Here is an 18,917-nt window from a genome sequence, read left to right on the forward strand (position 1 = left end):
CTGATAAGCCATGAGGGTCCTATTTACTTTGCAGAAGGTTCTGCAAATCCTATTGAGATGCTGGCCTGTGTTTAAATTTTCTTCACTCAGTCCTTGAGATGGTAGCATTTGACTGTAGCCCTTGAAATCAAAAGTAGCATTACACTTGGAAAAAAAATAGAAGTAGATTAATAACAACAACAACCTTGGCAACTTAATAGCAACAAGCTTCTTGTATAGCCAAGTTTACTAATATTTTCTGTTTAATTAGCAGTGCATCAGAAGAGACACAAAACATTAATTATGATTGGCAGTAGGAATCTTACCCATTCCACTTACTATACATAATAATTATAATGAGGTATATTTGAGAAACCACCAGAGCCTTCGTTTCTTAAACTGTGTAGCTTTAGGTGCTTTCTTCTAGCTCGCACAGGGATAGTGCAAAATGCAACATGGTACCATATCTTAAGGACACAATCTAACTATAAATGGGCCAAATTCATCCTTTGTATAATTGGATTTTAATGGTCCAGTCCAGTTCTCATTAAAGCCAAAGGAAAGACTCCCATTGACTTTCAGTGGAAGTTGGATTGTCCCTTGTGTGCCTAAACTGGTTCACTGTGTGAAAATTGCAAGTAAAAATCTCACCCTTTTTGCAATCATTTTCACTTCTTGTCATTTTAGTTTTGGAAATCATTGTGTGTAAAAAAGAAACAAAATGATTTTTTGGGGAGACACAAAAATGGCAGCTTCAAGCCATCATTAATCTGAAAAAGAATGAGCATATGTGTGCATCCCAGCTGTGTTTTGTTATGATATTGTATTGTATGCATGCAGTATATTCTCTCTTTCTTTGCTCCACGGGCAAGCTATCTAGAATATTTCCTCTAGAGTGAGTATACTGCACTACCAAAGAGACAAATAAATCTGAAAAAACATACACTTCTGACTTACAATCACTGCCACAGGCGCCCCATCCAATTCAATTGACCATGGTAAAGTCTCTTATGTCTTTTCCTGCAGCATCTATTGTCTCCTCCACTATACCAAAACCTTAGTTATGTGCATCATAGGAAATATATATTAACAGAAGATATGCATAACCATCTGGGCTGATTGTGAAGAATCAGAAGGCAAATTAAATCTCTGAAAGAGTCCTCTCTGGAGGCTCCTTGCTTTAGGTGAAATTACATTCCTTGAAAATTCATCTAAAACCTTCCCTCCTCCCCTCCACCCGCTTCAGACTTTATTTCTGCAGTTCTGAAATGCTAGGAGCCCTCTTAACCAATGCAGAGGCATTAATATATTCACTTTCATCATCACAATGAAACATGACAAATTTTTCAATATTGTTAGATTTAGATTAGGTTGTTACTGTAGACACAGTATTAGAAGAATGATTTGTAAGCAATTGACTGGCTTTTCACAATTTCTGACATTACATACGCAAAATAGGTTGCCTGATATATGTGCAAAACAAAAGTGTCTATGAAGTGCATATTAATACTCTGCAAGTTGCAAGAGGCATTTCTCTAGTAAAGTTTGACCTTCATTCTTATTGTGCCAATTGACACTTTCTCCCAGGAACAAAACTCAGAACCTGTATAACATCTTTCTCTTCTTATTGATCTTTCGATTGAGCATGGAGAAGCATTTTTATCCGGTGGCCCATTAATGTGGCAAACACTTAGACATTTATCTAGGAAAGAGTAATGATATCATCTGATGTGCTTTATAATCACCTATTCGATTTTCCACATTTGAAATAGTGGTCCTTCCATTTCCTTCTCTTACCTCCAGTAAGGCTGGGACTAATTATGCCTTCCTAATTTCCTTAGTTTTATTACATTTAAATAGCATACTTTAAGTAGTCAATGTTATTGGTTACTAGTGTGCATAAATATTAGGCAACCGTAAAAGTACTGGTACTTTATAGGGATGAGATAGCCTACATAGACTAAAATCTGAATTGCTCTGCTCTTGTATTGCATTCTCAGTAACTTTCAAATTATAGCACACACTGATAACTTCAAGTGGTCACACATCTTTAAAAATCTGCTATTGTGCTCAAGCAATTTTTTGAATATTTCAAGATTTAGAGCAAGATACAGCTATGTATACTGTTTTAGCTGTAGGTCTCTGCTTATCATTCCATCTTTAGGGTTACCGTGGCTAAATAATAAGACTTTCCCTATGTAATGCAAAGAAACATAGTGAGGGTCCAAGTAGGAAATAATTTAGGATGGCTTTTGCAAAGAACCCTGAGGAGATAGGCACCCAGCTCCCATTTAATGTCAGTGGAATTTGGACACCTAAGACATTAGCTTCCAGTGGAAATCCCAGTTCATGCATAAAAAAGATCTTAGAAATTTGACAAAATATGCATTCAATCTACTACTGTTTGAGCTGAGGAGTTCCTCATACTACAACCAACATCACTGTTGACACATCATAGGTGTATGACACAAGAACAATGGAAAGAAACGCAATTGCCAGGAGTTTTGAGACTGTATTAATTATTGTATTTTCTGTTCCTTTATGTACAAATACTATATCTTGTCTCGCTAGCTTTTGCAAAGGGATGATTTTAGTAATTATAGTCAAAGCCTGATATAAAGAAAACTGAAGTTGTTTTTTAGCATAAAAAGTGGACAACACCAAATCTCCTCTTAGATGTTATCCTCCTTTTAAGGCTGGATCTAAATGGAAATGCCTTTTGATTTCAATGGTGTTTGGATCAGGTCCTTACTGATGTAGGGTGAAATTCACCCTGCATAGCAAGCCAATTAAAAAAAAAAGTCCTACTTAATCTAGAGAAATAACCATAGGCCTTGTGCTGGTCCCTCTTGTAGTTGGTAATTTCACCTGACATGAATAAGGACCTGATCCAAAAGCCACTGAAGTCATGGGTAGCACTGATCCAGAATTTCCCAACGGCAGTGGTGGATTTAGAGTTAGTGGGGCCCTGTGCGCAGCTTCATTTTCGGGGCTCCCCTCAGGACCCAGCCAAGAAAAAGAACATTCTCTCTTACTCCTCCCATTTTTCATCCTTTTTTCTTCCTCCTCCTCCTATATTATAAGTAATGGGAAGTAAATGAAAATAAAGTGAGGTGTCTTGACTGGGCAGGGGGTTAGGGTGCAGAACAAGGTGTGGGGGACAGGCTTTGAGAGGAAGTTTGGGTGCAGTCTCTGAGCTGGGGCCTGGGTTGGGTGTGGGAAGGGGGCAGGAGGGCGGTGCTTACCTCAGGCAGCGTGGCTCCCAAAGCGACCAACATACACAGCCCTCTGGCAGTGGCTCCTGGGGGGAGGGGGGCATGGGATCTTTGCAAGTTGCTGCCCAAAGGCGCTACCCTTGCATCTCCCATTGGCCACAGTTCCTGGCCAATGGGAGCTGTGGAGTCAGTGCTTGGGGCAGGGGAGCGCATGGAGACACACACCCCTCATGGACCACAGAGACATGCTGGCTGCTTCTGGGAGCAAAGCAGCACGGAGGGAGGCAGAGCGGGCAGGGAGCCATCTTAGCCATGCTGCTGGCACGTCTCTACATGCCCCTTGGGGGTGCAGAAGGCTTACAGGTCTCAGTGCACTGCTAGGGGTGGGAGCAGAGTGTGTGGAGCAGCCTCTTCGCCCCTGCCCCCCGCCAGGGGCATGCAGAGATGTTCCAGCAGCTAGCTATTTCCAGGAGCAGTGTGGGGCCACTGGCCACAGCATGCAGGCAGCCTGCCTGCCTGAGCCCTACTGTGCTGCCAGCCGCGACTCGGAGGCAGGTTGTCAGATATTTGTCCTGGATTTTGGGGGCCTTCCTGTCATTGGGAGCCCTGTGCCACTTCATGGTTTGTTCCATAGTAAATCCACTCCTGCCCAATGGAACATATTTCTGTTGGAAAATGCTCATTTGATCCAATCAAAACATTGGGTGGGAACGTGTTGATTTTTGTCAAATCGTCCAACAGAATTCAGGCAGATATCCCTGACTCCTCAACAACCTGCCAGGCATGCTGCTGCAGAGCTGAAAGCCTGGCAGCCTTTGGAGCCTTAGCCACAGGTGGGACTCCCAGGGTTTCCAGAACAGGTCTCTAGGCAGCACAAGGAGCCAGATCAATTTAATTTGGAAAAATCACAAACAAAATATTTTGATTTTTTTTAAATGAAATTTCAGAATTCCCATTCAATGAAAAATTTCAGAATGCTGAGCTTTCATTCTGAGGCGGAATTGTTTTATTTATTTAATTTTTGAATTTCCCATGGAACAGGAATTACAGTTTCTCACCAGCCCTAATCATGTGTTTCTGCCTGTGAATGGGCACACCACTAGTTGATTGCACACTTTTCAAAACTTGCATTTCTAAAACGTTAGTAACTTTAAATCACATTGAGATCTGAAAATCAAGTCAAGTTTGAAATATATAGATTCAGTAATGTAAATACTTTGAATGTTTAAATCGGGCACTTGGGAGGATGTAGGGACTGGAGACATGCCTGCTCCTTGCCTGGTGACCATAGGTGAGAAGATTCCTTAAGCAACTCTCTCACTTGAACACTTGTACTGTGGGCCAAAAGCAATTTGGTTCTGTATTGTAGCATATAAAAACAAAGAGGTAAATCCATACTTCTGTATTTAAGCTTAACATTTGCATTTCCAGACTTTCGGGTGTGTTACTGTCTCACCTTACCATGATACTAACATGTTTATATATATATATATATATATATATATATATATATATATATATATATATATATATATATATATAAAATATCAGACTAAATCATCTTTTCAGATTCAAATGTTTGGAAATAGCTGAGCAGAGCATTAATTTTCCTAGACATGCCCAGCCATTACCAATTAAAATTGCATCAAATGTTTTAAAAAAGATCTATGCACTTCACCCTTCCCCAATTTTTATTTTATAATAGCAGTAACAACCTCAGCACAAGGTGTTTCCTTAGGGTTAATGACCAGTTGAAGTTAATGGCCCTGAGCTGCACTTTGGGACATCAGCTCCTCTCAGTTGGTCATTAATTCCCAGGATATGTCTTGTGCTTTAAATTATCATTGCTTAATTAGGTCGTTATGAAATTGCATGTTAATTTCTGTAACACAGGAAGCCAGAGATGGACAGGCAGCTGCAAAGATCAGCAGTGTCATTGCAAAATGACCGCAGTTTACACAAGTGTGAAAGTTATAGGGAATTGGTCTTCCTGATATTTCTTCTTAGATTCTGTGGGCCTAATTCACTATTGTATTTCTCCACTTTTATACTGGATTAAAGTGAAAAAGTCAAAAAAAAAAAGTGGAAGTCAGTGGAGTTACACAGTATAAAACTGAAGTAATGCAGTACCTTCTGCCTTTTTACCAGAGAACAATACTTTTCCTCAGTCACCTTTCCCACTGGATTTAAAAATAATATGGTCCTGAGACAGCACAAAATGACCCTTTGTTATTGCTTAACAAACTTTTTCTTGACTTTGCAAGAACCCTTTCATGACAAGGTGGATGCAGAACTGATAGAGTGATAATTAACCTGTGGAACTATTGCCACAAGATATCATTAAGGCTGAAAGTTAATTAGAATTCACAGAAAATTAGCCATGTATATGAATAATGAGGCTAGCCGCTGCTACATTAGATAGTTTCTGATGTTGACGGGCATAAACCAACAACTAATTTCCTGGAGTTAGTCTGAAACTTCCAGTGTGGGGAGGCTGTTCCATAATTGTCAGTTATGTGTTTTCTTGCTCCTTCTTTTGACAGGATCCTCGGGGTGCACCTTGGGACTGTAGATCTGCTGTACCCCCTTAACTCTCCAGCCTGGGCTGTCTCTCACGATGCTTTTCTAGTGACAAACAGCAAACCACTCCAGGCCTTGTTATCACTCAGCACAGCAGCATGTGAAGCTCCATACCCAGCTAGACTGCATGAATGCTCCCAAAGCCACTCATGAATCACACAGAGAAAGGCACCAGCCAAATCCCCCCAGGTCCCAGCACTGTACCTCACGAATATATTATCTTACACTGCTCAAGGCAAACTGTGCAAATTTATTAATCTTTTCACCACTTCATCAATGAAAAGTGGATATACACTAGCCTTTGCAAACTTGAGCAGATTTGCCACACACTTCATACAAACTCACTGGTAAAGATAAACAGTAAAATAAGTTTATTGACTACAAAAAATAGATTTTTAAGTGATTATAAGTGATAGGAAAAAAGTCAGTTACCAAAACAAAAGAAAATATAAGCACGTAGTCTAAACACTCAACCTTATTAGACTGGGCAACATCTAGATTAGGCAGTTTTTCTTACCCTACTGAATACTGCAGTCCTTAATATACAGGTTTGCCCCTTAAACCTGGGCCAGTGCCTTCTGTTGGAGCCTTCAGTCTTCTTCTGAGTGTCTTTGTTGCTTCCAGCATTGGTGTAGGCAGGAAAAAGGCCAAGCAGCGGGTCCCTATGTTCTGTTTTATACCCTTAGTCAAAGTGCTTGGAGAACACAAAACCAGGCATGTCTGTTGGTCACTGCTGAGTCATCAGGCAAGGTTGAGCAATTCCCCTGGTGTGGCCTTATTCAGGTGAGTCATTGAATTGTAACTCCTCTGCTGAACAATGGCTGGTCATGTCTGCTGTTCAGCATCCACCTGGGCATTGGTTACCTCCCTAGCCATTGTCTCTGAAGAGCTGGTATCTGGGCGCCTCCCAAACACACAACATATTTTAGCGACAGGCGTACAACACAATTCTCATAACTGCATATGCAATAAAATATACATATTTAGATAGAACAGTGACATTCAGCAGATCATAACCTTTCCCCTGATGTGTCACATGGCCTTCTTTATCACAATTATATATAAATGAGGAATATGGAGGTTACAGGGTGCTCCCCCAAGGTATAGAATGTCACACCTATCACCACTGGAGACAAGATACTGGACTAGATGGGCCAATGGTCAGCTCCAAACCACCAATCCATACCAACATGTCACTACATACATGATTCCTTGATGAGTGGAGCTTTATTTTTTATTTTGTGTTCTAAGAGTGGTTAGTAGAGTAATCCACCAATCAAACTCTGACCTTTTCAGCAATCAGGTCAATTAATTTTTCCGTCATGATGGTGTTAATCCCTTTCCTCATATGACTCATTTTATTACAGACTCAGAATGGCTAGCAGCCTGCAATATGTTAAAAATCAAGACTTTTCAAGCCATGTCTACAAGATGTTCTAATACTTGCAGGAATTGTATTAACATGTGTTAAACAAGAATCAGTTATGCATGGTCCAGTGGTTACAGCACAGGATTGGAAGTTAGGTGGGGCCAGCTCCTCAGCTGGTGTAAACCATTTCTCAGTGGAACTATACTGATTTTTACCAAATCAGACTTTGGGCTCAGGAAATGTGAAGCACATTCATGTTCTCACACTGACTTGCTTTATGACTTTGGTCAAGTCATTTAAACTCTGTGCCAGTATCATACATTTCAAATGTGGTTGAAGGTGAAGTTCAAAAGCTTTAGAGGTTCAGTACTATTCAGGGTAAAACCAAAATTAATGACTTCTTTCCTTAAATCATATTATTATTACTCACCTGCCTCCTGGGGTTTTAGACTTAATGCATTACTCTGGTTGAGGGCTCCGCATACCAGGTACTAGAGCACTGCAAAGTGCTAATATTACTATTACACAATTAATTATAGATTTTAATGCAAGTTATCTCTTACACTTAAATCCAGTTTTGATATATTTAAATCGATAAAAAGGTTAAATGCACTGGTTAGTGTTAAGGGTGAGATTATGTCCAATCCAGCTCCACCCTGCGTGAGCCTTTCATTCAGTGGCAGCAGGATCCACTAAGTAGTGCCTTACTCTGCAAATATTCTGGTTGATTTCAATAACTCCACTGGTAGAGTAAAGTACTGCTCAGTGGGTGAAATTCACCCATGTGATGAGAGTCAGCAAAGGGCTTAAGTACCACTTACATCTCACTAAATTGTTCAAAATAGAGTTTGAATTAGGTTTAAGTGACACATAGGCCTAGTGAATTCCACTCACTTGGAGTAAGGATGTCAGAGTCTGAACCTAAACATCAGGGCTGAGCGCCCTCCCCCCCCCCCTGCCATCCCCGCCAGCATGCCTAATTGCCCTTAAACTCAGTGGAAATTAGGTATAAAGATCCCCTAGGCAGCTTTGAAAAACTCAGCCTTACAGTATAATACTTTACTCAAGACTCATACTGGACCCAAACAAAATCTTTTCAGAGATTCAGTCCTCCTCCCCCTCTCATTTTTATATCTGCACATGCTGACTTCATCTAGTAGCAAAGGTCAAAAGTGCCCTACCACCTTGAGAAAGCTGTTCTTTGAGCAGCTCTTGAGCTGGGATAGATTGTCAAAACCCCATTGACTTTAATGGGGCTATTACAATTTACCTCAGCTGAGGGTCTACCCCCTTGGTATTTGAGACCCAGGCTGACTAGCAAGTACTGGAAATACCATGCAAGAACCTTTTATAACAAAACTTCCAGTTCAGTGATTAGACCAAACTGATTAGCATTGAGGCTGCTGGTTATTTCTCTTAGTACTGAACCTCTGAGCCTTTTGAACTTCTCCTATCACTGTAACTGAAAAGCATGATATCAGCAATACTCATGCAATCCAAAAAATACTAGGAAAAGCTCTGTTCTGCTCAGTGTACACAATATATAGTGTCCCTTATTGATTTAAATAAAGGATTTGGGCCAAATTCTAAACTTATAATTCTAACAATTTGAAAATATGGCATGCACATAAAAACGGCCCTACTGGGTCAGACCAAAGGTCCATCTAGCCCAGTATCCTGTCTTCCAACAGTGACCAGTGCCAGGTGCCCCAGAGGGAATGAACAGAACAGGTAATCATCAAGTGATCCATCCCCTGTCACTCATTCCCTGCTTCTGGCAAACAGAGGCTAGGGACAACATCCCTGCCCATCCTGGCTAATAGCCATTGATGGACCTATCCTCCATGAATTTATCTAGTTCTTTTTTGAACCCTGTCACAGTCATGGCCTTCACAACATCTTCTGGCAAAGAGTTCCACAGATTGACTGTGCATTGTGTGAAGAGATACTTCCTTCTATTTGTTTTAAATCTGCTGCCTATTAATTTCATTTGGTGACTCTTAGTTCTTGTACTATGAGAAGTAGTAAACAACGCTTCCTTATCTACTTTCTCTACACCAGTGATGAGTTTATAGACTCAATGATATCTCCCCTTAGCTGTCTCTTTTCTAAGCTGAAAAGTTCTCATCTTATTAATCTCTCCTCATACTGAAGCCGTTTCATACCCCTAATCATTTTTGTTGCCCTTTTCTGAACCTTTTCCCATTCCAATATATCTTTTTTAAGATGGGGTGACCACATCTGCACACAATATTCAAGCTGTGAGTGTACCATGGATTTATATAAAGGCAACATGATATTTTCTGCCCTATTATCTATCCCTTAATTCTTCACAACATTCTGTTCGCTTTTTTGACTGCTGTTGCACATTGAGTGGATATTTTCAGAGAACTATCCACAATGACGCTAAGATCTCTTTCTTGAGTGGTAAAAGCTAATTTAGTGCTTGAGATAAATGTGGAGAACAGCAGTCGGATTCAGGTGTGAAAAAAACAAAACACTCAAGTGTATGGGGCCGATATTTTCAAAGAGACCTAAGGTAAAATTTTCAAAAATCATTAAGTGAGTTAGGAGCCTGAGAATCACTAATTGTTAGCAGGTGTTAGGGCCAGATTATTAAAGTTTTTAGGCATCAAAAGTGCACATAGGCACCTAGCAGGATTTTCAAAAAACCTAAGCAAGCTAGATACCTAATTCCCATTGATTTAAATCAATGCCCTAACCCAGGGATCGGCGACCTTTGGGATGCACCCCACCAGGTAAGCCCCTGGTGGGCTGGGCTGGTTTGTTTACCTGCTGCATCTTCAGGTTTGGCTGATCGCATCTCCCACTGGCTGCAGTTCATCGTCCCAGGCCAATGGGGGCCGCAGGAAGCGGCACAGGCTGAGGGATGTTCTGGCACCCTTCCCACAGTCCCCATTGGCCTGGAGTGGTGAACCGTGGCCAGTGGGAGCTGCAATCAGTGGAAGCTATGGACGCAGCAGGTAAACACACCGGCCTGGCCAGCCAGGGGCTTTCCCAGACAGCTGCATGCCAAAGGTTGCCTTTGGATCACTACTCCTTCCTGCTTCTCCACATGGGCATCAGTGATACTGCCAAGAATGACCTTGGGCAGATCGCTGCAGACCACGTCACTCTGGGAAGAAGGATAAAGGAGTTTGAGGCACAAGTGGTGTTCTCGTCCATCCTCCCTGTGCAAGAAAGAGGCCTGGGTAGAGACCGTTGAATTGTGGAGGTCAACAAATGGCTGCACAGGTGGTGTTGGAGAGAAGCCTTTGGATCCTTTGACCATGGGATGATGTTCCAAGAAGGAGTGCTAGGCAGAGACGGGCTCCACCTAATGAAGAGAGGGAAGAGCATCTTCACAAGCAGGCTGGCTAACCTAGTGAGGAGGGCTTTAAACTAGGTTCACTGAGGGAAGGAAACCAAAACCCTGAGGTAAATGGGGAAATAGGATACTGGGAGGAAGCATGAGCAGGAGAGCACAAGAGGGCAGGACTCCTGTCTCATTCTGAGAAAGCGGGATGATCAGCGAGTTATCTTAAGTGCCTATACACAAATGCAAGAAGCCTGGGAAACAAGCAGGGAGAATTGGAAGTCCTGGGACAGTCAAGGAACTATGATGTGACTAGAATAAGAGACTTGGTGGGATAACTCACATGACTGGAGTACTGTCATGGATGGATATAAACAGTTCAGGAAGGACAGGCAGGGCAGAAAAGGTGAGGGAGTTGCATAGTATGTAAAAGAGCAGTATGACTGCTCAGAGATCTGGTATAAAACTGCAGTCTCTGGATCAAGTTTAGAAGTGTGAGCAACAAGGGTGATGTCGTGGTGGGAGTCTGCTATAGATCACCAGACCAGGGGGATGAGGTGGACGAGGCTTTTTTCCAGCAACAAACAAAAGTTACTAGATCACAGACCCTGGTTCTCATGGGAAACTTTACTCACCCTGATATCTGCTGGGAAAGCAATACAGCAGTGCACAGACAATCCAGGAAGTTTTTGGAAATTTTAGGGGACAATTTCCTGGTACAAGTGCTGGAGGAGCCATCTAGGGGAAAAGCTCTTCTTGACCTACTGCTCATAAACCAGGAAGAATTAGTAGGGGAAGCAAAAGTGGATGGGAACCTGGGAGACAGTGACCATGAGATTGTTGAGTTTGGGATCCTGACACAAGGAAGAAAGGAGAGGAGCAGAATATGGATCCTGGACTTCAGAAAAGCAGACTTTGACTCCCTTAGGGAACTGATGGGCAGGATCCCCTGGGAGAATAACATGAGGGGCAAAAGAGTCCAGGAGAGGGATAGCTCGGTGGTTTGAGCATTGGCCTGCTAAGCCTAAGGTTGTGAGTTCAAACCTTGAGGGGGCCACTTAGGGATCTGGGGCAAGAATCAGTCTCTCACAGTATTCTTGCTGGCAAGTTAAAGTAGTATGGGCTGGATGAATGGACTATAAGGTAGATGGAGGGATGTGATCATTCCCTTCTACTTGACATTGGTGAGGCCTCATCTGGAGTACTGTGTCAAGTTTTGGGCCCCACACTACAAGAAGGATGTGGAAAAATTGGAAAGAGTCCAGAGGATAGCAACAAAAATGATTAGGGGGCTGGAATGCATGACTTATGAGGAGAAGCTGAGGAAACTGGGATTGTTTAGCCTGCAAAAGAGAAGAATGAGAGGGGATTTGATAGCTGCTTTCAACTACCTGAAAGGAGGTTTCAAAGAGGAGGGATCTAGACTGTTCTCAGTGGTGGCAGATAACAGAACAAGGAGTAATGGTCTCAAGTTGCAGTGGGGGAGGTTTAGGTTATTCGGAAAAACTTTTTCACTAGGAGGGTGGTGAAGCACTGGAATGGGTTACCTAGGGAGGTGGTGGAATCTCCTTCCTTAGAGGTTTTTAAGGTTAGGCTTGACAAAGCCCTGGCTGGGATGATTTAGTTGGGAATTAGTCCTGCTTTGAGCAAGGAGTTGGACTAGATGACCTCCAGAGTTCCCTTCCAACCCTGATATTCTATGATTCTATCCTGCCCTAACCTGTTAAGGAATTTTTCAAAAAACCCATTAGGAGGTAATCTGCATTTTAGGCAACTAGGTCTAAATACCTTTGATGATCTGGGCCCTATATGCCTTTGTAAATCTAGCCTTTTAGTTGTAGTACAGATATACCTTTGAGGGCAAGCCTCCAAGCCTGGGTAGACAGGCTTGTCCTAACACAGCTGAGTTTGTGTGCTAAAAATATCAGTGTGCATGCTGCAGCTCGGGCTGAATCCCACCCAACACCCTAGACCTGAGCTATAGCATTTACAGCATCTACACTGTTGTATCAGCAGGAAAAAAAAAACTTTTGTAGTGATAATCAGGATGGCCCATTTCAAACAGTTTACAAGAAGGTGTGAGTAACAGTAGGGTTATTATAGACCTAAAAGTTGCAATTCTCCACCAACAAAAACTTTCAAAAACCAACTCCAATGAGAAACTGCAGAACTGGAATTAATTTGCAAATTGGACACCGTTAAATTAGGCTTGACTAAAGACTGGGAGTGGAAGGGTCATTACACAAAGTAAAAACTAGTTCCCCCATGCTAATTTTCCCTCTCCTGTTACTCTCACCTTCTTGTCAACTGTTTGAAATGGGCCATCCTGATTATCACTGCAAAAGTTTTTTTTTTCTCCTGCTGATAATAGCCCACCTTAACTGATTAGTATCATTAGAGTTGATATGAAAACAACCATTTTTTCATGTTCTCTGTGTATATATATCTCCCTACTGTATTTTCCACTGCATGCATCCTATGAAGTGGGTTTTAGCCCATGAAAGTTTATGCCCAAATAAATTTGTTCATCTCTCAGGTGCCACAAGTACTCCTCGTTCTTTTTACTGTTATTGTTAATGCACTAGCTCAAATCTCACATGCACTAGCCTGAGTCTCTCTACCCAGCCTGGGCTGGCTCCCAGCTGCCATAGGATTTAGGAGACTAAGTTCCATTGACTTTCAATGAGACTTAGGCTCCCAAGTAATTTAGTTGCTTTTGAAAATGTCACCTCTAGTTCCGTGACTTTGAAAATCCTAACCTGAATCATTAACCCTAGACATATTCAGATCAAACAAGGGGATGGAGGTGGGGGGGAGGGGGAAAGGAAAAAAAAGCCTTGATAAAACATTTTGGAACCATCTAAATGGCACAGTTCATGTTTGGGTCCAAAAATGATCAAAAATGTATAGGAACATGTTTTCTGAACTGGTTCAGCCATCCCTACCTGAAACATAAGACTATATCTATGTGTGTTAAAACTGACATCACAAGAGAAGAGGATTGTTTTAAAAGTTCAGGATGATAATGGTATCTCCCGTTTTGTTTTCCTTTCAGGTTTATTGTGACTAAATAAATCCTGTTCCTTTCCTGTTTGTTAGTTTAATGTTTTCCGCATCTCCATTTCCCCTAAAACCACACTCATAGCTATTAGTGGATTGTTGTTATCCCTAACTATATCAATTAACAGCGCTAATGTGCAAAGAGCAGGATGTAAATCAATCCTGTATCTAAGATGTTGGCCTTGTAGATTGAATTTTTCATATCCCCTAAAGCCTTCACAGTAAAGTAATTTCTGATTATCAGGAAGAGTGGTATTTTTTTTTAAACTCATCAACAAGACACGCATACCAAAATACCTCAGCTTCAGAAAGGGCACAATTCACCTTTCCATTGGGGTCAATGGAAGTTGGATCAGACTCACAGAGGATTTTTTATTTTTTAGTTTGGAGTTAGGGTTTGGTTCAGATGTTCAAATAAGCACCCCAAATTCTGGCTGCTTTTCTGTACCTCATCAAAAAAATAATTGTATCTCAACCTAAGTCTGCAAAATATGGCAATACACCCCATGACCACAGGTATTGTCACAGAATTTCCAGTGTATCCTGGGTCTGATCTGATTGAGCTCATGGTAGGTGTTTTGGCTATTGAATACTTCTGGATGGTTTTAAATCAATCAAATATTTAATAACCATCCAAGAGTATGATTAGGAGAATAACTGGAGCAGCTAGTGAATACAAGCCTCAAATATTCTGTAAGCACTGCTGGTAATAATAATAAAAACCTAATACTAAAATTGAGTGTTTCAAATCTGTGTGAGCACTGTTAGATGAGGGAAACTGAAGCATAGAGAGATAGATGACTTGCCCAAGGTTATATACAGTAAGTCAGTGGAAGAGCTGAGAATTGAATCCATTCTGACTCCTAGGCCAATGGCCTGTTCATTGAACCATGATGCCTCCTTCTATCCAGTCTCTTTTCCTTCTGTTTTGTGTTACTGTTCTTCCTTGTTGTTTTGCTGGGTTCAGGAAGAATGGAAGTTCTGCCTTTCCAGAACTTATTACCCAAATGTTTCCAGTAAAAAAATCACCAATATATCTATCCACTAGAGGTCCTCAATCTGCTAAGGCTTCAACAATAGAGACTGATTGGACAGCGAGGGGAGAGGCCTGTAGCTTTTAATTTAAAAAACGGCTGTGCAGAGTGGGTAAAAAGAAGTGCATGTGCATACCTCTCTCTGTGTGCTGCAATGTTCTGGCATGGAATGCCGCAGTGGTGAGGGGATCAAGTCAAGACAGTGATAGGGCTCAAGATCCACATGTTTGTGCACCCAGTGGTGCCCCTTGTACCCTGAACTTCTGATGTACAGGCGCTTGGGGAGAGGAAGAGGCTGCACAACAATGAATTAGTTTCTTTGCTTCTGCATTGTTCAAATACTAGGAATTCTCAGGTTAACATTTTTATTAAATGTCATTTCTACTTTAAATTCACACTGTGTTTTACAAACATAGCTTGAGAGCATTCTTCCCCCAGAAAGCTTGAAATCTGAGTTAGACACAACAAACAGACAAGACAGGGCACAGAACAATGGTTTTAGATACAAAGTTGCATAGAGGAAATTGGAATGGATGCCTTGCCAAACACTGCCTGCAAGCTATCTTAAAACAGAAAGTGGGTTCTCAAGGAGAATTTAATATTGGTTAGGATATAGAACAACTTTCCATTATTACTAAAGGAAGAGATGACCGCATGTGACTAGGACCAAAAGCGTTTTTTACTGAAGAGTGGATCTGAGTATAATTTGAATCAATGCATTGGAATCTTTTCAATTTATATCTATGATTGACATGTTTGTTCTTGAATAATTGATAATACACTGTTAAAATTGGTATTACAGATTATTCTTATTCTGCTGTAGTGTAATTATTTTGACTATAATGGAAGAAATCCTGTCAGAATTATCTGGATGGAGAGCCACCGTTTCATCTCCCCTTTTTCTTATTAATTTCCATTAGGCTGTTTTTGATGATGTTTCAGGGTATTTAAAGGATTTTTTACCTCTCTCCAAGTCGACTTACACCAGTAATGCTGTAAATAACATTGCAGGGATATTTTGTTTTGCTTCGTTTTTGAACCTTATGAATGGTCTGCAGTGGTACCCAATATTCATTTAGGTGGGATTTGGGCTCCTAATTCCCACAGATTCTTTTGAAAACCACAGCTAGTAACTTTAGTGGTAGTGGTCTTATATGCTATATAGTATTTTGTTTTCTTTTTTCCCCTTAAAGTGATACCAACATACTGTTTGGTTCAGTTACACTTGTTGAAATGAGCCCAACTTTAGAGAGGACATGGTATCAGTGATATATTTTTTCATACTGGTTTGTCTACTGCTAGTTTTGTTTGTTTGTTTGTTTGTTTTGTTTTTAATATGCAGAGGTTTTTTTTCCCCTAAATGACAACACTAGGGCAAATTATTTTTGTGTGTGCAGGCTAGGAAAAGTGTAGATGAATTTTTTTAGATTCAGTCAATTCCTGCATCAATGAACTTCAACATCTGTTAGGATAGCACACAGCAGAGCAGAACAGTACACCAGTATCCATTCTTACTACACTCCACATCCCTTTGGAGAACTAGCAGTTGCTCAGGCCTGGTCTAACTGGGCGGGGGGAGGGGGCATCGATCTAAGTTACACAAATTCAGCTATGTGAATAACGTAGCTGAAGTCTAAGTACTTAGATCTACTTACAGCAGTGTTTTCACTTTGGTGAGTCGATGGCTGATGCTCTCCGATTGACTCCGCCTGTGCCTCTCACCCTGGTGGAATACTGGAGTCAACGGGAGAGCACTTGGCCGTCGATTTATCGCATCTAGTCTAGACGCAATAAATCGACCCCCGCTGGATCGATTGCTGCCCGTCGATCCAGTGGGTAATGTAGACAAGCCCTTAAACTACATTATTGTTGTTGTGTGATGGGGTCCACCAAGAAGTAAATTGAGGCCATTTAACTTTAGACCTTTCAAAGTCATCTAATGATTTCCTTTTACTCCACACAAGGCTGGCTTCCAATTCAGGCCTTAGAGCCAGCTCAACATTTTAAATGTAGTACCATATCCTCCCTCACCCTGTCCCCTGCATGTCTCCACAGAAGTGAAAAGGCTAGAGACTAGTTCACTGAGCTGTACTTCAGTGGATTTCAACCTGCAGGCAAGGCCCCATGGAAAGTAAACAAAGAGTTCTGATGGGATACATAAGTTTCCTCTGACCATATGTGGAGAAAACATTTAAAATCCAACTCTGCTGTCACATGCACCAGTGTAAATTGGGAGTAACTGTACTGGAGTTACATCAGTGTAAAGATGCGAATCACAGGCCCTAAGTGTATAAGTCAACTGTTCATGTCCGCTGAAGGTAGCACAAGTAGTAATTAGTTTAATCTGCAGCAAGGAAGATTTAGATTAGCCATTAGGAAAAACTATCCAGCTATAAGGATAAAACTCTGGAACAGACTTCCAAGGGAGGTTGTAGAATCCCATCTTGGAGATTTTTAATAACAGGTTGGATAAGCACCTGTCAGGGATGGTCTACATTAATTTAGCCCTACTTCAGTGTGGGGGACTGATCTTGGTGACCTCTTGAGGTCCCTTCCACTCCTTGATTGCAATTATTCTATGAGCTCAGGACCTGGGAATATTCAAATACAGGATATATTATAGCTGTCAACTTGTGAGTGACATATCAAAGGATGTGTTCAGCAACCATCTGCTGACAATTGGTATCTCTATAGGAAGGAATTACAAGTAAAGAACATTAGTTTTCTCCTTCTCTCCCCCAGTTATGTCCTTTCAGTCCTTTGTAATAAAAAGTAACCTTTCTTCTAATGGGACTGTCATTTTGTATCTAATTCTTCTCTTTTTTTTAATGTCATACTTGTTGTTTTCTCCTTCAGCATGATTAAAGCAAAGTAACACACTTTCACTAATTACTTTGCCGCGTTCATGTTTCTTGCTCATATCACCTCCAAACATCAGTTCCTCACATTTTAAGATACAGAATTCATTCCACACTTTACTTCCTAATTTGTTACAAGTCCTAGGGCTGCAGGATTTATAATGTGATAAACAAAGCACCCACTCCAAAACCTGCACAGTGTGTTAATTAAAGAATGCTAAAGGGAGGTAGGAGATTATTGTTAAGGTTCAATTGATTCCATTTTGGGTGGTCCACAGACACTGAATACTTATAATCCTTCATAAAAAAATTCATATGTATGCAATAAACTTGGCAATTATTTAGAGAACACACTGAGTGTAATTAAGAAAATAAAACGTGATTTACCATTTTGCATAATATCTATTCATAAAATGCCAATTCCTGTAACAAAAGACAACCATTCCTTTTGAAGGAAAATGCAGATTTTATACTGATTTTTTTTCTAAAGTGGTTGTGCGTATATATGCCTATAGCTCAGGTGCTGGCAGCTGTTCTATTACCAACTGCTATTTATGGGTTTATATAATGTGGATAAAATAGCAGCAAAGAATCCTATGGCACCTTATAGACTAATGGACGTTTTGGAGCATGAGCTTCCGTGGGTGAATACCCACTTCGTCAGATGCATGTAGTGGAAAATTCCAGGGGCAGGTATATATATGCAGGCAAGCTAGAGATAATGAGGTAGTTCAATCAGGGAGGATGAAGCCCTGTTCTAGCAGTTGAGGTATGAAAACCAAGGGAGGAGAAACTGGTTTTGTAATTGGCAAGCCATTCACAGTCTTTGTTTAATCCTGAGCTGATCGTGTCAAATTTGCAGATGAACTGAAGCTCAGCAGTTTCTCTTTGAAGTCTGGTCCTGAAGTTTTTTTGCTGCAGGATGGCCACCTTAAGGTCTGCTATAGTATGGCCGGGGAGGTTGAAGTGTTCTCCTACAGGTTTTTGTATATTGCCATACAGTCCCCAGCTAAAACCTCTCCAACGCATCATCAGGGTTCTACAACCCATCCTGGACAATGATCCCACACTTTCACAGGCCTTGGGTGGCAGGCCAGTCCTCGCCCACAGGCAACCTGCCAACCTGAAACATATTCTCACCAGTAACTGCACACCGCACCGTAGTAACTCTAGCTTAGGAACCAATCCATGCAACAAACCTCGATGCCAACTCTGCCTACATATCTACACCAGCGACACCATCACAGGACCTAACCAGATCAGCCACACCATCACCGACCGGTTCATTCACCTGCACGTCCACCAATGTAATATACGCCATCACATGCCAGCAATGCCCCTCTGCTATGTACATCGGCCAAACTGGACAGTCGCTATGGAAAAGGATAAACGGACACAAATCAGATATTAGGAATGGCAATATACAAAAACCTGTAGGAGAACACTTCAACCTCCCTGGCCACACTATAGCAGACCTTAAGGTGGCCATCCTGCAGCAAAAAAACT

Source organism: Gopherus flavomarginatus, chromosome 7 (assembly GCF_025201925.1).
Source record: "Gopherus flavomarginatus isolate rGopFla2 chromosome 7, rGopFla2.mat.asm, whole genome shotgun sequence".
NCBI classification, from domain to species: Eukaryota; Metazoa; Chordata; order Testudines; family Testudinidae; genus Gopherus; species Gopherus flavomarginatus.